Source organism: Protomyctophum bolini (assembly GCF_963924005.1).
Source record: "Protomyctophum bolini genome assembly, chromosome: 2".
NCBI classification, from domain to species: Eukaryota; Metazoa; Chordata; class Actinopteri; order Myctophiformes; family Myctophidae; genus Protomyctophum; species Protomyctophum bolini.
Genome location: NC_137863.1, coordinates 44,250,099 through 44,272,083, shown reverse-complemented (window position 1 = coordinate 44,272,083; position 21,985 = coordinate 44,250,099). Strand labels below are relative to the sequence as shown.

Genomic DNA, 21,985 nt, shown 5'->3' with positions numbered 1-21,985 from the left:
TGCCAGCAGCAGCACCACCACCGCAACAATGGAGCAACCAGCAGCGATTAAGCTCCAGTGGGTTCAATTGCAGACTGCTCCTATAAACAATAAGTCTTCAGCCTCCCTTTTGTCGGTTGATATATTATGTCACCAGTGTTGTGTGTGTTTGTCTGTTTTGACCAGGACATTAAACGGTGGTGTTCCTGGAAAGAAACAGGATAACATGCTTGTTGTTGCGTCAGAGCACACATGCAGCCGCAGGAGCTCCAGAACATGTATTGTTCTCTTATTATACCCCAGACTGGCGTCCCAGAGAGCCTGCTTGCCATCCTGTGCCAACATGTGTGGCGCCTCCTATAGCCTTGCAAACTGGCATCTGTGGTGACCACCACCTTCCTAAACAAAAGCCTTTTCCATACAGAACAACGTTCCATGCCACTGTGTCCCGAGCGAATATTCCCTGCAGGGACGCCATCCAAAAAGCATTCATGCATAAATTGCATAGTCTGCTAACCATACATTATTGTACTATAGCGCTGCTACTGACATAGTTTCATGGTGACTGTGCTCCTTTCACAGCAGTGGCGACAGAGTTTTATATTTACACACTATCCTCTGTGGTTAATTGCACCTCAAAAAACCTGAGGGCTTTAAAAACGTTGAAAGGGAGTATTTTACTCTGATACTCACACACACACACACACACAGGGTAAATATATTCATTGGTCGCATGCCTGCAGTTTGTAATAACTAATAACAAGACGTCCTAACGAGTCCTGCGGCCATTTTGACATGATATGTCTTGAACATGATACCGGCGTGAAGCTACTCTTTCCTCTCTCTAATTGTGTCATCCATTGATTGCATGTAATTTCATTGGGGAACAGATATCCATTAGGGTTAAAGCATCCTCTCAAAATGCATATTATTGGAGTCATCTTGATGAACTTCTACCCCAATAGCCAACACTGAGAATTGGCTGCTGTGTGCACTGGAAGGGGAGATATGGTAACAAGTAACAAATCGAATGATATATTCAAAGCCAAAAAAGGATTTCAGCATTTTTATATTCAGCATAATTTGCCTCTTGGATTTGGGACAAGATAATTCCTTGTTTCGACTGGTTTTTACTAGAGATGTAATGATGCGTCACGAGGCAGTTAATTACTGATACATAATGTGTGATTATTCAAATCAGTGAGTGCAATGGAGGAGTGCACTGGTTCTCAACAAAGGACCCCACAATGAGCCCCCGTCTGAAAGGAGTTCCAGACCAGTATAATGTGACATCAGTACTTTGATGTCATAATTATTGGTGGCATGAGGGATATATTGCCATACTTGGGCATAAAGAAGGGCGCAGAGTCAGACAGACAGACAGACACATAGATAGTTACAGAGATTACATTTTAACACAGACAGACAGACAGACAGACAGACAGACAGATGTTTATATTTGTATCTGGCTGAATTCCCTTCCCACTCGGCACAACACATCACCATCAAGGTGTTCTGCGATTCCATCCCACCATTTTGTACAGCAATGTACTATAAGTGCTTAATCAGCTGACAAATCAATTTGGTATATAAAAAATATATAAAAAAAAATCTATTTTCTTTTTCAATAATCTATCTGTTTTCGTGTCTATTGGTTGATACAAGAAATTATATTTAAAAGAAAAACCTACTTCTCGATTAAAATATTATATTTTAAAACCCGATTAACCTGAGCAAGATTGCGTCGGTATACTTATAGCATTTCCCGATTTCGGTCCGGATAATGTATTTTCTGGCCTCCACAGGCCTTCTTATCCTCACCGATGGGAGCAGTTGTCACGATTCTGTCTGTTGAATACCTTTTATTTTGTTGTGATGTCCTAGTGCTTCCTTTTTTCCCTAGTTACTGTTTCCTGTCTTGTCTCACCTTTACTAGTTTTCCCCACCTGTGTCCTCCTGTTAGTCTCCCAGCCAATCCCTGCGTTGATTATTAGTTCTGTTCACCTGTGTATTGTTATCCTGTGTCTATTTAAACCCTCGGTTCCCTGTGTTCCCTGCCAGGTCTTAAATGTTATGTTCTCCTATAGTGTTCTTGTATTCTCCTGCGTTCTCTTGTGTTCCTGTGTTTTTGGAGAATAAATCACATACATTTGACCTGCTCTGTGTCTGCATTTGGGTCCTATACATCTCCTGAGTCGCACCGTTACAGCAGTGCACAGTTATTAATCTAGTGCCTGATACAACAGAGTAAACAGTGATCACAGTCCCAGAGGACATAGCAGCAGGCCGGTGGGGTTGCACACTGGACCGCGATGGTGTGACAGTGGAGATGAGAGGAGGTATAGAGCAGTGGTTGCCAAACTGTTTTAGCCTGTGTGAGTCTCCAAAAGAGAGAATTTTGATGTTTGCCCCCGGGGAGACGCAAACTTGTGAAAATAGCAAGATCTACAAGTTCACAACGCGTCGCTTCGCACCGCTATTTTCACTGGATTTCGCTTGGTTTCCAATGTATGGGGACGGTTTTTTTGGAAAATGTTTTTAAAATATCAATAATTACAAACAAAATGTATAGCAAACATAATACAGGGACCCAAAAGAAGCTGTCTGCGACCCACAAATGGGTACCCGACCCAGTGTGGGGAACCAGTGAGGTATAGACTAGGACTCCTTCAATGTGGGCATGATGCTTCCTCTAAGTCTAAGCTTTTAGAGGACCTCTGCCTCTCCGCCGCTTTCATTTTCTCCTTTTCACCCTCTCTCGCTCCCAAGCCCAAAGCCCAAGAGAAATTAGTCACCTCGCTCACACACTTGCTGAGAAGTGCGTGTAGTGGAGTGGTGTCAGAGTGACCCCTTTGTGTGTGCGTGTGTGCGTGCGTGCGTGTGTGTGTGCGCATGCGTGTGTGTGCGTGCGTCCATGAGTGTGTGCGTGTGTGTGACTGTGTGACTGTGTGTGTGTGTGTGTGTGTGTGTGTGTGTGTGTGTGTGTGCGCGCGCGCGCGTGTGTGACACGGAGAGCTCGAACAGAATTATTTTCCATCCTCAAGCTTGATAATTCTGCCTTGTATCCGACAATTGATGCTATATATAAAATAAACCTGGCTGTCTCTCATGGTCTGAAAAAAGAATATCAAAATCAGACATTTCCCGGAGCAAAGAGACGAGCCTCCTTGTAGAATAAAGTAGCCGTTACAAAGACAGTAACAAAAAGGAAGAAGCAGAACGAGAAACGGTAAAAAACAGTAATTACCAGACCTCATCTATTATTTGTAGCAAGATATTGCCGGCTAAATTAGAATGTCTTGAAAGGAAGCTTTTGAAGCGCTATGTGATCAATATTGCCCTTTGATGGTTAATTTAAAACAATGTAGTGAGAGATGTAAAAATACAGAACACATAAAACGTTCTCTTTGAGTCACCCTGACAAATGATTAATCTGACGTCTGACGCATCTCCTATACTAATCTTAAGTAGTACACTGTCGACGTAATTGAAGCGTTAATTTAAAGTATATACTTCGTCGTGCAAGTATTTTTAGTACGAGTTTCGCGGCATACATGAGAGACAAGACAGTGAGTGAACGGATCAAAGTGAGAGAGAGTGTACCCTGCGTACCCTTGAGCTACTTTTTATCATGTGAGTTTTGTTTCTCATTCCCATCTCGAGCATCAGATCAAGGCTCAAATGCTTGGTTGCTGCAACAATATGTTGGAATGACATGGGGGGGGGGGGTATACATATTCCTTTGAAGATGGGAGCCTTCTTTGAAGTCTCCTGGGCCCTTCTGTGAAGGCATATATCACTCATTCTTGAGATGAGGGACAAAAGTGGAAAAAACATGTCCCACACATAAGAGCCTTATTTTATGTAAAAAATAAATTAATTCATAAAAATAAAAGCACTTGCAAAGTTAAGTGTAATACAGTTGTGTATTATTATGCCCTTAATTTCATTATAATTGTTTTCATATTCCATCTGAATTAGTTAAAAGCAGGCCCTGTACCCAAAAAGGCCTGTATTTAGCCTGTCCCCAGCAAGTGGCCACAATTTCAAACTGCCAAAAAAGTGTCTAATACTGTCACAATCACATAAATATACAAACTAAATTAAAGTAGATTGTCAACAACATAGCAAATAATATACACAGTTAATTTTATATATTAAATATATTAAATATCTCATATCAAATGTTCGTCCCACGTCTCCGTCAACTCCGTCAGGTTTTTTTAAAAGTCTTAAATTAATCAGAAAATATTGTCGACAGATTTAGCCTGAAGACTCCTTTTCCAAGTCCCATTTATATTTGTTGCAACAGTGGAGTACCTGGTCTGACAAGCATTCAATTGTTTGATATTTTAAACAAACAATGTTGATAACAATGTGGTCACAGCTTTTACATGTCAACTCCGTCTGCACATTTTTATGATCTTTGTTAAGAATTCCAAAATAATGTTTATTATTTTAGTTTAGGGGTTAGGTTTAGCTAACAAAATTAAGCAAAAACAAAATGGCTACATTGTACTAAAGAGGGTTAAGATGAAAACAAATGCCATTTTGTCAACTCCGTCAGACGTCAACTCCGTCAGATTTTGTGTCTGACGGAGTTGACGTGTATCTGACGGAGTTGACAAAAGTGTTCCTAAAACAATAAAATTATTGTTTTTGAATAATGGGCAGTATTCTAATTTGGCACACAGTTAGAGCATGCCTTAAGGAACATTTTTGGCTATGGGGCCATCACAGATTTGTCTCGTGGTGACCATGGCAGCCATATTACAAAAGAGCCGCCACCTGATGTTATTTTACAATAACTCAAGTTCTACACCACCTAGGATCTTGATTCTGGTGACTAAGACCTCATTTTCAAGGATGAGGGATACAGTGGTACAATTTAGACTTTCCCTGTGACCATGGCAGCCATTTTTCAAAATGGCCGCCACCTGCTGTTATTTTACAATAACTCAAGTTCTACACCACCTAGGATCTTGATTCTGGTGACTAATCATACATTTTCAAGGATGTGGGGTACATTGGTAATATTTAGATTTGTCCTGTGACCATAGCAGCCTTTTTTTTTTCAAAATGGCCGCCACCTGCTGTTATTTTACAATAACTCAAGTTTTAGACCACCTAGGATCTTGATTTTGGCGACTAATCATACATTTTAAAAGATGAGAAATACAGTGGTACTATTTAGATTTGTCCTGTGACCATGGCAGCCATTGTTTTTCAAAATGACCACCAACCTGCTGTTATTTTACCAATAACTCAAGTTTTAGACCACCAAGGATCTTGATTCTGGCGACTAATCATTACATTTTCAAGGATGAACTTTCTCTGGGAGAGGTAAGGGCTTATTTCAGGTGCAGGTTGAGTTTCTACTGACAGGACATTAAAAGGAGGTGGGCTTTCTGGCCTTTGACTTGCCCCTTTCAGGTACAGATGCACAGTTTGACTTCACTGGCCACTGCAGGGAACTGTGGGGGAGAAACTTTGGTCTCTTGACACCCCGATTAGGTTCAGGGTTTTTTTTGGTGGAGACTTGCCTTTCATGACATCTTTGCTGCAGCAGTTGATCTCCTTACTGCCAGTGGTGGCACACTCTGGGTCTCTGGGGCATTGTATCTTGGTGGCCTCCTGCCAGTGTTTCTCCATCCTTCTCCTGAGCTCTGTGTTCTGGGGCTCTGTTATAGTCAACTTACATTGTCTTGGCTGGAGATTGCTTTCCTGCAGGGTCCAGCCCAGTATTGTGCAGATGGCTGCTGGCCCACCTGGAGGCCCCAACCTCACTTGTTCGGTTGGTGTGATTAGGTGGGGTGGTCTTCCCCAATCAGGATGAGGGGTTTGACCCTTTCAAACGGCAGTCTGGCCAAGTGTCTGTATTTAGTTGTGAGTTTAGATACAGGATACGATTGCTCACCCAGCCCCAGGTGACATGAGGTGAAGGCTCCTTTGATTTGGTAACATTGCTTTGGTTGACATGCTGGGGACACAGAGAAAGACACTGATGCCTTCAGTGTCTGCACATCCTGCCTGATGGTCCTGAAGCCAAATCTTCTGTCTTCAGTCTTTCGCTCACTGTTCACTGCTCACCTCACCAAATTTAGCCCAAGGAGTTTGACCCCTAGTTTGGCCATAGACCCCCTAGTTTGGCCATAGCCACTTGCCCAAATGTGCTGACCTCATCACATCTGTGATGATGGCTATGGCCGTTTTTAGCCAACGTAGTGTTTTTTGTGCAAAACTAATGCTTGGAATGGATCCAGAATCATGAAAAGCCCCTAGTTTGACATGCCACATGCTACTTAAAGCATAATGAAATTTAGAACATTTAGCCTTATATTGGTTGTTGATGGTACCCAACTTCCAGCAGCTGTCAAACATGCCCCTAGGGTGGTCAAATAGAAACCAATGTGGGATATGTTAGTAGACACCTTTACAAACATTGGTGAGGAAAATTCTTGGTAAGAAATGTATTCACAGATTTTATATTATTCTGATAATATTCCCTGAGTAAATTGGTAAAATAATAGCAGGTCCACCATTTTTGAAAATGTCTACCATCCATGGTCACAGGATAAATCTAAATAGTACAACTGTATTCCTCACCCTTGAAAATGTATGATTAGTCACCAGAATCAAGATCCTAGGTGGTGTAGAACTTGAGTTATTGGGAAATAACAGAAAGTTGGCGGCCATTTTGAAAAATGTCTACCATGGTCACAGGACAAATCTAAATAGTACCAATGTATCCCACATCCTTGAAAATGTATGATTAGTCACCAGAATCAAGATCCTAGGTGGTGTAGAACTTGAGTTATTGGGAAATAACAGAAAGTTGGCGGCCATTTTGAAAAATGGCTGCCATGTTCACAGGGCAAATCTAAATAGTACCACTGTATTCCTCATCCTTGAAAATGTGGGATTAGTCACCAGAATCAAGATCCTAGGTGGTCTAGAACCTAAATCAGTTAAACTTGTCAACTCCGTCAGATGTTCGTCAACTCCGTCAGACGTTCGTCCCGTGATGTTTTTGTTAATTTCCAAAGAAATAGAAAATTCGCTGTCAAATCTTTTGTGCTTATGTATTGAAACACCAACTGAAATGATACGTAATGATGATTTTTTTTTTTTTTACATGGTTTTCATGTTATAATATTGAAAATAAAGGTTGAAATGACGGTTTTGAGAAATTGGATATTTCATAATAGTGTGATATTGGAACAAAATAATATTAAAAGATTTGTATTACTTAACTTGATTACTGAAAGCCATTATAAGATAACTGAGGACTTTATATTATTGTTGAAATGATAAAATTCAATTAAAAGGGATTTTAGTGTCTCTGACGGAGTTGACATGAATCAGGTATTAAGTGCATAAATGTCCCATTTTAGAAATAAATGTTATGCGAAAAACCTGTTCCTTCTCAAGATTGGTAGTTGAGACCTGTGTCTACAAATACATCTATTTGATTTGAATGTATCTTAAAAAAAAAAAAAATCCAGTTTGAAAAAAGTTTTGTCCCTTATCTCAAGAATGGGTGATATATGATCCGATGTAATGATGAAGAACAACTGAGCCAGTTTCTCTGCGTCGAGTAAAAAGGATATCTTCTGCCCAGTTCATTGTTTTGTGTGATCGCCGGGGTCAGTGAGATGGTGAAAGCATCATTATGCCAAGTGACAACACTTCATCTCAATGCTCTACTGCTCCGTAATAAAGCCACAGTGTGCCCATGGTGAGGGAACTTTTGACGTAATTGCTGGCTTCAATGCCTCGGCCGTTCCGTTTAATTATAATCAGAACACGTCTCTCTCCCTTGCCTTCTCAACAATAGAATAACAAGAAGAAGAAAAACAGGGCACATTTTTAACCCATTCTGAACGGGAACCCATTTTGGTTTTGGCATCATGTTATGCTTTAGCTATTGAAAAATAGCAGATCTACAAGCTCATAGCGCGCCACCGAGTGGCGCGCTACGAGCTTGTAGGTCTGCTATTTTTGAAAGATCGAAGAGCGACTGACATTTTTTAGAATCTGATCTCAGGTCAGAATGGGTTCATCAGACCAGTGTGTGTCCAGTGGAAACCTGGTATGAATCTGATCTCAGGTCAGAATGGGTTAAACTGTGTAATTGCAATTCTCTGCCTAAATTGCTTTCTAATGATTACACACATGAGGTGCATGAGGCGCCTAACACAACAGCACAGAAGGAGCAATGGGACAAATTGTGAGAGTAAGAAACAGCACAGTGCCAATAAGGACCCTCGGGCACCAAAAGACCAAGAAGAAGAAGCAGAAAAAGCAGGGCCAACAAACTGAATGCTCTCTCTTCCCATGGGGAGGGAAGCCTGCCTGGTTTATAGAAATGGCGGGCGCCTCTAAATCAAGCAATTCCCCAAACTTTTCACATGGCTGACGGTGAAGAAGGGCTTAGAGAATTGAGTTCTGTTGTGCCGCTATAGCCGGGAGACGGAGTTGATGGGAATCCAGTGCAAAGGCACTCCATATTGGGAGTGCAACTCCCTAGTTGAGCACAAATGGAGAGAGAGAGAGAGAGAGAGAGAGAGAGAGGGGGGGAGAGAGAGAGAGAGAGAGGGGGAGAGAGAGAGATATGGGAAGAAGTAAGTACGTTCAGGAACAGGAAGTGGCGCAGGGAAGGTGAGATAAGGGAGGGGGAGGAGGGGGAGAATGGTGGGTGGGAGAGGAAACGAAATGGCATAATGGGGAAGGACGGGAAGAAGGGAATGCCGCGTGACGTTTCGAAGGATGGGAAGGGAATGCCGCGTGACGTTTGTCAGAGCTGCATGTCCACGGAACAGTGGATTCCTAAGCTCTGCCTATAAGCTCTTATCCACTCTGCTGTGACTGTTGTTGAGTCTTCCTTGACCATTTCAAAGGCTAGGGGCAGGACCTCTCTGGTATCTCAACCCGGTGACATTTCCGGGTGCATGAGTACTTAGTTTAGACAGTTTTTGGTTTAGACTAGTCATTTGGTTAGACCAGTCATTAGTCCTACATCTACAACCTATCTCAAACCCTCACCCTAAACCTAACCTCCCACGGGGCAGCACACCTAAACCTAACCTTAACCAATGACTATAGTCTAAACTAAGTATGCACCCCAACATTTTCATGCCAAGGACCCCCAAAAGGATAGGTATTTGACTTCGGAACCCCATTTGAATCCCATTTGAGGCTTTATGAATTAATTTGAATAGCCGGAGAAATAAACGATACATATAGCTTGCGGAGTTAGTTAGTTCAGTCAGGTCATCATGGGTTGTTATTGTATATCTATCTCCCTCTTTTAGCTCTTTATGTTTAATGATGGTGTGTTTAATTGTGCCGAGCAGGGATACAAAATTGCAGCTGAGCCGAACGCCAAGATAATATATTATTCTGCACACTTGAATTCTGATTCTATAATAAATATTGGCTAAATCTATTCGTGAGTTATCTGACATATAGTTATCTGAGCATATAGTTTGGACTGTGTAAAACGATTCCATTTGACTGCGACCATGCAACTGGAATGAGTCACTCCACATGGTCGGTTGGTCCAAAAATGTTCAAGCACACCGGGAGCTGGTTATAACTGAATTACGTGGCTTTTGTTTTGTACATGCCAAGCAATTCAATTCAATTCAAAGGGCTTTATTTATTGGCATGAGAAAACATGCGTTTACATTGCCAAAGCAGAAAGAACAATACAACAATACAGCAATACAATCAAAACAAAAATGATGTACATTTGAAGGTCAGAATCTTCAATTCAAGCCCTAAACACACATTCCCTCAGGAGGCAGAAGATGGGAGGAGGAAGAATTGGATTTGCTAAATGACCGTTATAACATTCTGAAGTTACCATGTATGGGACACTCCCAGTACGTGCTTTTAGATATTAGAATTTTAGATTCAATTATTTAATTCTTATTCTTATACGGTCAAGCCTGTTAGGTGTCTATAACCAATCCACTGCACCGTCGTACAGGATTTTATTGCACATTAGGAACAATCCTGCAGGATATTATGTTCTGATTGGATTCCTAAATTATCTGTGAAGGGGGGGGGGGGGGGGGTGAAGCCAATAACCATGCAGTTGCGGGCTCTCTGACCCTAGGTCTCCATAATGTGTCTCATGGGAACACTGCTCCATGACACTGAGAGATCATTTCACTTGTGACTCCAATTATGAGCGGACATCATGTAATGCTCGTTGCTGTATATATATATTGATAGGTATAGAAACCTCCATAATTCAAGTTGGTTGTAAATGAATGTCCTATACAAAGGACCTACACACCAAACAAAGGTGTCGCACAAAAGTAGTGACTCACGTAGATTGGCCATTTTCACTATTTTAATCGTTTTTTTATATAAAGGTTTTTTTTTCTTCTTCAAATGATGACGTTATCGCCCAACAATTCTTGGTTCAAAGGAGTTCAAGTTTTAAAAATGTTCAATTCGTGGTCCCCTTCCTGTCTGGATGCACTGTGCTGGCCTTGCTTCTTAACCCATTCTGAACGGGAACCCCTTTTTGGTGTTATAGCATTACGTTATGCTTCAGCTATTTCAAAAATAGCAGATCTACAAGCTCATAGCGCGCCACCGAGTGGCACGCTACGAGCTTGTATGTCTGCTATTTTTTGAAAAGTCGAAGAGCTGAGACTGACATAGAAGACATTTTTAGAATCTGATCTCAGGTCAGAATGGAAAACTGTCAGGGTGTAGAAGACATTTTTGGAATCTGATCTCAGGTCAGAATGGAAAACTGTCAGGATGTTGTAGAAGACATTTTTTATAGAATCTGATCTTAGGTCAGAATGGAAAACTGTCAGGGTGTGTAGAAGACATTTTTGGAATCTGATCTCAGGTCAGAACGGGTTAACAATATCATATGAGCGGTACGTGACGGGCCCTACAGGGCAGCCATCTGCAGTCTGATCAGGTACACTGACCAGACAAACGGATGCGGCTGAGACCACAGTTTTTATAAGCCCATGAAGCTAGCTTTGCCAGACGGCGCGCATGCACGTGCACACACACACGCACGCACAGGCACACACACACACACACACACACACACACACTTACACAAACATTGCATCTCCATATTTCATGTTTTTTTTTATGTTGTTTTCTTTCCACAAATGAATGCCCTGTTTTATAGCCTATACTTCACGCAAACAAAAGCAGAAAAAACAGGCGATCTATACGGGCTCACAACGTGGTGCGATGCGTCGTAGATGTGCTATATATGTTCAAAATGAATAACAATTTACAATTACAATTTAGGCATTTAGCAGACGCTCTTAATCCAGAGCGATTTACATTAACACCCTCCGCGCCATTGCCTTAGATTAATGTCAATTCATTAATAAAACGCTTGCCGCCATTGCCGTAGCCCTTCGGCAATTGTTGTTTTATAGTGCATTTGATCGATCGAGCCATAATGCTACTTACGTTAGCCGGTTAGCTAGCTGTGTTGTTAGCACAGCATTGGATCGTTCATCTTAGTTCGTCGTCGCCATAAGAATCCATTCTATCCGTTTCTTTCAATCGCCTGTATCTCCTATTCCTTGTCCCAGATGGCATTTTTGGTCAAAACAGCGTTTCTTTGACGGCACGAGCCGACGTTGTGGAGGTCTATAGTGTACCCGGCATGATGTGATCATGTAAACAAAGGTTGTCATGGCAACGTAAAGCTGGCAGAGATGAGCTCACTTCCGGTTGAGGCAAAATGTGGCTTTTCAAAATAAGAGCTCAAATTAAAAAAATGCTGGCGTGAATTAGGACCTAATTTATCAATAAATGGCGGCAGTCTAAGTGTTAAGCAAGAACAAAAAAGCATGGGAATACATCACATAAAAACATTTATCAAGAAACATGCGTAAGCTAAGAAAGTAACAGTGGAATATCTATATAATGAAGCTATACATATAAACTATACATCTATACTACTATGCTATTATGTACTATGACGTGCTATGACTACATACAATGCAATTATAGTGCTGTCTACATAACATGCTATAAGTCTGTATCAAATGCTATCTAAGTCTAGATAAATGCTATCTAAGGGGGTGGGGTAAGTGCTATGGGCCATGGTGGAGTCTGAAAAGGTGGGTTTTCAGACTACGGCGGAAGATTGGGAGTGATGCTGCAGTTCTGACTGCAATGGGAAGTGCATTCCACAGTTTTGGAGCCAGAAGGGAGAAGAGTTTGGGACGTGTGGAACTATTTGCCTATCAAGGAAATGCTCAAAATAGGGACGCGAGGTTGAAAATGTGTCTGTCTGTCTGTCTGTCTGTCTGTCTGTCTTGTCTGTCTTGTCTGTCTTGTCTGTCTTGTCTGTCTGTCTGTCTGTCTGTCTGCCTGCCTGCCTGCCTGCCTGCCTGCCTGCCTGCCTGCCTGTCTGTCTGTCTGCCTGCCTGCCTGTCTGTCTGCCTGCCTGCCTGCCTGCCTGCCTGCCTGCCTGTCTGTCTGTCTGTCTGTCTGTCTGTCTGTCTGTGGGGTTTCTGTGCTGTGTGGGTTTTATGAATATAAAACCAATTAAAAGTATGTGACTATAAAATAACATTGGATCCATATTTGGAACACAGGGTATTTTTGTCCCTTTCCCGTAGAGTTAAGGCATTCAGCCCGGCAGAAACGACACGCAGCCTGATTCCTCATTGTGTTTAACTATATCTCTCCTTCGCCATGTCTCTGTCTTTCTCCGTCACACATGCATGCACACACGCACGCACACACACACACACACACACACACACACACACACACACGCAAGTGAATCAGCATAAATAAACAAGAGACGGAGTTGTGTTTCGCGGCCTAATCTCAGAGGAGCAGCCACCTCCTCTCGCAGCAACAAGGCGGTGGCGCCCGCTCGGATGGGTCTGCCTGCACAGCAAGAAGGCCATAGCGAGCGAGGGAGTGAGGACACCGCTGGCTTCTTCCAGGCAACCAATTTGTTTGTTTATTGTCTTGTGGTGTTTTGTTCGCGGTTACAGTTCATTGCAGTCGGCCGCCCCTATCTCGGGCATGCTCCTTTAAATGGCATCTATAAAACATGGCATGTGCTGTTATACTCCCCCCCCACCAACGCACACGCATGGCACACACCAGCATCACGGGGCACTGCTCTTTTCCACTCTATTCTAATCACGGGGGCTTTAGAAATTCCCCTTAACCCATTCTGACCTGAGATCAGATTCATACGAGGTTTCCACTGGACACACACTGCATGGTCTGATTAACCCATTCTGACCTGAAGATCAGATTCTAAAAAATGTCAGTCGTTCTTCGATTTTTCAAAAATAGCAGACCTACAAGCTCGCTATGAGCTTGTAGATCTGCTATTTTTCAATAGCTAAAGCACGACGTGACGCTATGACACCAAAATCGGTTCCCGTTCAGAATGGGTTAAACACTCGACAGATTCACCTCAGCGGCTTTTGCGGCTGCCGCACATTTTTGAGGTGTAACAAACCGTGCCTTTTCCCCAAACACATCACTATACTGCTGTGAACAGACTACTGCTGAAGCAAGGGTGCACGTAATCTCATGGGTATAGGTGGTTGATGTTTCACTGTTCCCCTCCCGAAAGCTTAGTGAAAAAAACACAAAAAACAAAAACAAAAAAAGACCACAGTATTGTTGCTGAATATCTCAGGTCTACCGTACTGTAGTAGTGAGAAGACATCCAGTTTCTTATATGTTCAGCTTAGTGATGTGAGACAGCAGTATTGTAAAGTAACTATAACTACGAGTACTGTACTTAAGTATATACAATTTTGAGGCATTGTATTTATTTTTTACTTTACTGGAGTATTTCCAAATTTCACTCCACACTACAAAACAGCAATGGACGGTGTATACAGTCATTATAGGTCAACTTCCATAAAGCGTTGCATTCCTGTGTGTAACCCATTCTGGTGTTAGCACTGTATGTCATGCTTTAGCTATTGAAAAATAGCAAAAGGTGTACACACACAGCAGTGTACTTGTTTTGTATCAGAGCAGCACAAACAGAGACTGGCATTTGCTGTTCCCCCACATATTGATCTGACAGAGAGAGAGCACAGAGCAGCCATGCTGGCAGAGAACAACACACAAATACAGCCCGAGGTTGCGCCTTTAAAAAACTAGTGACACGAGTGTCTTATCCACAATGTTCTTCTCCTCCTCCTGGGAAACCGTGTAAATGGCTTTGTGCATATCAAGCACCTTCGCTGATCCCGTATTCGGTTCACACTGCCGTCCTCAAAGCTCTGCCGTTTGTTGCAAAAAGCAAAAAGCTTTACACTATATTTATGCCACACGGGCGAAACCTTTGCAAGGCACCACCGACCGGCCTGCTCATTGGCGAGCGGTTAGTTAGTGTGGTTCAGCTTGCTCAAGGACACTTTGACAAGATCATGGCATGAGGGAGGTTTGCCAGGGATCGAACGAACAGCCACTCCTGAGTCCTATATAGCGCTGTATATACCGAGTCTGACACGGCCCCTTTTTGAGCTTTTAAGTAACACAAGTGAAACTGTAAACGGATCTATTTAGTGTCTCCATGCTGCCATTCCATTGAGTGGAGGATGTCAATGTACTAAGTGATTTGTGGGAGTTGCTGGGTGTTCTGTTACCGTACGCACCTAGAGGAAAACGATCCTTTTTCCCTATAGCAGTTAGCGATTTGGTCATAATGTAATAATGTCTTAGTACATCTTGGGTACAAAATCTGAACTTGGCAGGGCTATAAATGCCAGGGTTTTAACCCATTCTGACCGGGAACCCATTTTGGTGTTAGCATCATGTTATGCTTTAGCTATTGAAAAATAGCAGATCTACAAGCTCGTAGCGCGCCACCGAGTGGCGCGCTACGAGCTTGTAGGTCTGCTATTTTTGAAAAATAGAAGAACAACTGACATTTTTCAGAATCTGATCTCAGGTCAGAATGGGTTCATCAGACCAATGTGTGTCCCAGTGGAAACCTCGTATGAATCTGATCTCAGGTCAGAATGGGTTAATGGGCACATGGGGAGCAACGCGGTGCCAAAGCATTTAGCCTCATAACCAATTCTTACAAGTTTCCCCCGATTGGCGCAGACTTGAGTCGAGTGCACACATCCTGTTTTCTTTTAGTTGCCAGCGTTATACTTGTGGCACACCGTAGAGCCTGTCACACACATTCCATCTCCAATAATCCCAGGGTGGCCTTTGGCACTTGCCTGTCAGCAATACCTTACCAATAACACTGCACAATAAAAAAAGCCCCCAGAACAACAGTGGTGGGGCTGAGGAGGGCCGGGCGCAGCTTCACGGGGGCTATAGTAGTGACTGCATGCGATCTATAAAACACTGTAATGGGCTGCCTGTCAGAGGGTGTGAAAGAGAAGATCTACACCTCCTCTGACTCTCGGAGGGGACTCCAATTAATCACAGCACGGAATTGTATCACCGACGCAATAGGAGACGTAAGGTTATTACCATCCTCCTCCCTGTTCCGCAGGATGAAATGTGATGATAGCACTAATTGCGGGGGGAAAAAGAAGAAGCGAGAAAAACAGCTGACCGCACAACACTTGTCAGGCGGATGAAGGGCAGATGAAAGAAGGGAGGGGGGGGGGGGGGGGGGGGGCGACGACAAGTAGATAAGACAGAGATAAAAACAGAAAAAGGAAGTGGGCAGAGGGTGGAGACTTATAGGAAACGGGACATCGAGAGGGAGAAAGAAGAGTATACAGCAGTGGTTCAACTTCTCAAACAACTTAATAGCACCCCCAAATTGATAATGTATTTGACCGCGGACCCCTAATTTGAAAGTTTTTTTTTGTGCCAGGAACCCCTGTAAGAGCTTTGTCGACATTTTGTCGCAAGCCCATCAGCATGCACTGTCAGAGCTTGCAAGAGCGGCTATTTTTTAATATAGCCAAAAGGGTTCATGTGTTTCCACTTTCCAGGACCATATGGGTCCCCATTCAGGGACCCACTTTTGAGAACCAGTGGACTACAGTACGAGTACACGCAGTAGTGTGTAAGCAAGCGCACGTTGCTAAATATCGTATACAGTTGGCATGCATGCCATTTGGTTTGCACGACAAACACCAGACCCGGGGCCGTCGTTAACACAGAGCACCGATCCCTGTGTCTTTTCTAAACATAATCCACAAATAAATTACACTTCTTATAAAGTCATATAAACAAGCTTCTTATAGCTGGGGGATTTTTGTTTTGAGGAGAGCTCACACCCAAAAGGCCCCGGCTGGCTCACTCTGAATGCATATAGCTCCTCCAGCTCGACTCCCAGTGTTCACAGCAGATACGTTTGTATTAAAGCTTAAATACTGTTGGGAGAGACGCTTTGCATTGCTTTGGTGCCTGGTTCATTATGGCTGTATACCTACCTTATTGTTTTTTTTATGTCCAACCTTAGAATCACATTGCCTGGAAGAAAAGTGTAATAAAATAAAAGTTGGACTATCTGCATTGTCAGCCAGCCAGTCAGACAGACAAGACAGACAGACAGACAGACAGACCCAGACAGACAGCCAGACAGACAGACAGACAGACAGACAGACAGACAGACAGACAGACCCAGACAGACAGACAGACAGACAGACAGACAGACAGACAGACAGACAGAATACATAAAGGACATGGAGAGAGCCATGCAGTGAGACAGAGAAAGGAACAGACACGACAGTAAGAGTTCCATGTAGTGATTAAATGCCAAAGTATGTACTATATAGGCTATACTATTGTCATAATCATTGACATAGAAACAGGCCATACTTTCTGAGGGCAGCAGCTATAGGTGTCTCTCTCATCATCAGCTTTTCACCTGGACTTTTATTATTGGCAAGGGACGGCAGTGCCGCTTGGCGACACCGTCGGGTCGAGTATAAGTTAATTGAACATTATAGATAACAAAATGTTCAATGATGAAAATACATGCATGAAAGTTGGTACAATTATAAGCGCGCTCCGTGCTTGCTTCATGGTCCCAAATTAAAGCAGCATGTCATGCCAAATGCAAAATGGAATTGTATTCAGATAAATGAATAGCCTATACTGCAGGAACATATACAGCCTAGCATATTTGGACTATGTGTTCATTATATTTCCGTCTGAATATAGGCTCAAAAATAGAATCACTGTTGTTTATTTTATTGTATTATTCTTTAGTTTATACCAGCCCTAAAATAAAGTGATACAATTTTGCTTCCGGGAATCCGGGGGCTATATAAATGTGTCATTTATCATTAGTAAACAACCATAATCGTAGATGGATTTGTTTGGAGGAGTAACGTCAGAGTGCACTTAATATGATCGTTGACTCAAACCAAAATGTTCAATTATTGCCTATCAATGATGTAATTAAATAGCCTACCTGTCGATGTGCTGTCAATTAATCCCAGGAAATGTCCTTCTCTTGTTCCCACTGTCAAAAACCAGAGATTTATTTGAAAGAAATGCCATTTCCTCGGTGCTTCAAGATGCCCATGCCACGACAATAATTCATAGCGTAACGTACGACGAGTAGAAGCTTTTCCAAACGCACAATCCCTGAGTCAAAGAAGTGAAATGAAACTGCAATAAGCAGCTGCTGGATGCGGTGGACAGTGGACTTCCAGCTCCGCTCCGCCGCACCAAGAGTCTTTCAAAGTTCCTGTCCCTGAGCTCTTTTTCACAACTTCCCATTCGCAAAGACCGGGACACATATCGGATTGTCAGCCATCATTTCTGGATTAAAACATGACTAAATGATTAATTATAAACAATCCACTGCTTGATAGCAATTAGACATTGGCCAATTTGGCGACGTCTCGCAGGCTACTAACCACGGAAGAAGCATTTGGGGGGAGTTCCTATGGATGTATGCGGGGAAGATGGGAGATTGGGGACCCATTCTGCCGGCGATCAGAAAAGGCGCACTGGCCGCGGTGTTTTGGCGCCACCCAGTGGATGTGGCGTACAATAGATGCCTGTGTTATCTGATGATGAGGGAAGGTGCAGAGATTTGTATACAGTAGGCCTACATTCTAATTCTATAGGCTTCAGTTAAATGTACCCTCAGATGATAATAATACTGGATGATTATGTGCTCCATATTGAGCTCAATGGCTTGTTGTTTGCATCAAAATGTCTCTTCAAGTTTCCCCAATTGCTATACTGCTGTGTTTATTTGTTCTTGTGCACACACACACACACACACACACACACACACACACACACACACACACACACACACACACACACACACACACACACACACACACACACATTGTTTTTTTAAGGCAGTAGTAGCTTGCTGTTTCTAATTCTTCCGACATTGTGGTGAATAGAACATAAGCCATGAATTGGAAAGTGGCCAATATAGTGTGGGTTTGGTTGCAGTGGCTGCAAGTCGCTATTTTGGGTCAGTGGGGTTTCTTAAAATGATGTACTAGACTGGTGTGTTACTGTTATGACACGCATTAGACCATTGGATACACACTCAGGTTATCCACTGCAGCGCAGACACATTAATAGTGCCCAGTCCGAAAAGGCTTCCACCAAGTAATTGCATTATCTCATCTCGCAATTTCTCAAGCAGTCTCTTTTGTCGCAAAAGACATGAAAGGAAGGAATAATCGATACAGGAGTGTTGAAATGGCCTAACTATGGAGAGGTATAAACACACACACATACACGCACACACGCACGCACGCACGCACGCACGCACGCACGCACGCACGCACACACACACACACACACACACACACACACACACACACACACACACACACACACACACTGTCTGTCTGTGTCTCTCTCTATCCCTCTCTGTTTCTAAAACTCTCTCCCACATACACAATCATGCACACATGAGATAAAGAAAGAGAGAGAGAGAGAGAGAGAGAGAGAGAGAGAGAGAGAGGAATAAGGGGCTATGACCTCATTAATCTCTGGAGCATATACTGTAGACCTATCGTGTCATACCCCGCCGCATGACACTGTCTCATTAAATGGTAGTATGGCAGCTGGGCGAGTCAGCCGTGAGGTAAAAGGTGACCGAGGCAGTGGGTGAGGAGGCAGAGATGAAAAGCAGCGTTATTATCTCTCTGCTAAAGGCCAACAACAGCCACATGGTGCACAGATGAGCCAAGTCATGAGGGAAGCCCAATTAGTGGGCAACAGGGCGTTTATTATTATTATTAACAATAAAAGGGGGGACAGATTCTACCAGCATCTGGTCACTGCGAGGTCACAGCACCACGGGAAACTGTCCGCCAAGGACAAACGTACTGTAGCGTGCACACTGGACAGAGGATAGGGACTTCCCATTATACCTCAGGGGTCACACACACACACACACACACACACCGTTGTCAATAATCGTTGTGTTATTGCAATATTATTGAGGGGCGCCTAGCCCCCTCCACAGCTTTGTGTGTAGGTGTGTTTCATGAGCACGTGCTTGTGTTTGTATATAGCATGGAATGTGATGATTTGATCGGCTGATGTATGCTGATAAGAGCGCCCCTCACTTCACACGGGTGTGATTTTTTTTTTTTATTGTGAATGGGTTACGGGAAAGAGTGTTATTGGATTAAAGGCCTGTTATTTTCCAGGCCAGGCAACCCACTCTCCAGTCTGCACCTACTGGAAATGCCACCTTATAATATGCGATAAGATGACATCGCTGCAGGGCCATGTGAGCGATGACGTGATCGCCGCCACCGCCAGGCAAGGTCACCGCTGTTACGAACTGTCCGACACCCCTGACTCATTGGAGTGGCTGCAGTTTCCTGTGCCTGATGTCATATTCAATAGAGGTTGATGTACAGACGTGTGTAAAACAATCGCCAGGCCCTTCCGCAATCCGCACCACGTAATAATATACGCCAGGGGAAGATGTTTGATTGGGATGAGAGCATATGCCACATTGCATCTGCAAAGTGAGCACTATAACCAGCTAGAGCTTCCATCCTGGCATACCGTATACACCATCCCAGACTGACCATTCATTCATTGTGGAAACCGATGCCAGTGACAAGAGCCTGGGGTACACAGTGCTTTGGCAGGAGCGCGAGATTGGACAGTGGGTGGTCGAATACTACTAGAGCTGCTCTCTCAAAACCCGGCCGAGAGGAATAATTACTGTGTCACCCGGCGACGGTCGTATAGATATATTAGACAGCAGTGGCGAAAGGACAGCTGACCCCTGTGGCACCTCCATTTCTCAAACCTCTCAGTCTGCTTCGCTATAGGCCATCGCTGGTCCGAAGGATGAAGCTTGTGGTTGGACAGCATTCTCGTCTAGGTGGTCTGCAAGTATGAGTGCTGGATAATTTGTACTCCTTTGTGGCTTGCTGTTCAAGCACCGGCATGCACCGGTTGCGGACGATGAGACGCAGCAGCTTCCGGTGGCCTTGTGGTCTCTGCAAGGAGATTCTACAACTTAACCACAGTACAGGAGTCTCAGTCTACGGAGTGCAACCAGAACCCCATTACAGTACATTTATACTGTTATGTTGAGATATTGTTTAACAAGGATGCCCTGGAGAGTATAGAACTCCAGGCAGCACACTCTTTAGGCAAATCCTTTTTTTTGTGCATCCCAGGTTTAACGGCGTCACATTGTGTTTAATCTCTTCACACACAAGGGGCCCAAGGCGGAGGAAAAGCCCAGTCCGACAGGGGCATTGATTGTGGCGGTTCAGCTTAAAAATAATGGGCTCAGCATGGGGGCCTGTTGCAATCCCTCCCTCATGCCTTCATTGTGGAAGTATTCAGGAGAGACACAATGTGACGTCTACCAGAAATTTGTGATAGGCATAATGGGCTCAGGGATGGAGCTCGCCATCAATAATGCAGAAGAAACAGCAATCCCTTTCCCCCCAACTCGATCCTCCCCTCTTAACCCATTCTGACCTGAGATCAGATTCATACGAGGTTTCCACGGGACACACGCTGGTCTGATTAACCCATTCTGACCTGAGATCAGATTCTAAAAATGTCAGTCGTTCTTCGAATTTTTCAAAAATAGCAGACCTACAAGCTCGTATCGCGCCACTCGGTGGCGCGATATGAGCTTGTAGATCTGCTATTTTTCAATAGCTAAAGCATAACATGATGCCAACACCAAAATGGGTGCCCGGTCAGAATGGGTTAATTCAACAGGTCCACAGATACTCAGAAGCTTGTGCAGATACTCGAAGGGAAGCTCAGGTTTTATTATGGCATTGCGTGCGACTGCGCTCCTCTAGGTCTTCCTCAGACCTCACTCCAGATAGCACAGCCCATTAATGGGTTTCCATCAAGGCCCTGTGGCCGCAGTGCTAATGGAATTTCCAACTTTGCCATTTCCCTCACTCACACGCCAATCAGGAACAGCGAATACTGCCTGAACACAACAGAATGATTGTATAGACACAAATTAGTCTTCACAGTGGAAATGTCGGGAAAGGATCTACGGAAGATTCAATGATAAAAGTTATTGTTACGTATAGCCACGTAGTGTATAGGTTTGTCTGGGATCTCTGTTTTCCTCCCCTGTCCCAAAAGGGTTTCGTATAACATGTTGAAGAGGTTTGTGAACGTTCAACCAGTTTTATGGTGGATGACTGAGCATTATACTCTCACGGAGTGAGAGGATTAGGCTACTTCATCTTTGGAAGAGTAAATAAAAGTAAAAAATCAATAAATAAACTACAAATCAGGGGGGCAGTCAGACAGATATTTTGTGAAGCCACTAAGGAAATCGGGACTTCCTGAAAGTTCATATAATGGCCTGTTGTGGCGCTGTCATTGGGCCCAAAAAAACCCATAGCCCCATAGAAGTCCATGTATGTGGGCCCAACTTCACCTAGACTGTATTACCTTAACCTTAATAAACATAGTCATGAATACTTTCTGCTTCCAGTCACTAGTTTAAAGTCTCATTTGTCATATTCTTATATTCTTTTTGGACAATTATGGTCCCATTTATTAAAAAAATATTTAATTACTATTTAATTACCAT

The 21,985-nt window shown here is 43.3% G+C and overlaps 1 protein-coding gene across 1 annotated transcript in view; it reads right to left on the bottom strand.

Moving 5' to 3' along the window:
- The window catches only part of tafa3a (TAFA chemokine like family member 3a), a 158,693-nt gene extending 140,901 nt beyond the window's left edge, over positions 1-17,792 (bottom strand). The window contains exon 1 of the mRNA XM_080785986.1: positions 17,369-17,792. The gene's annotated coding sequence lies outside the window, so the exon portion shown is untranslated. The remainder of the gene's footprint in view (positions 1-17,368) is intronic.
- Positions 17,793-21,985: the final 4,193 nt, after the last annotated feature.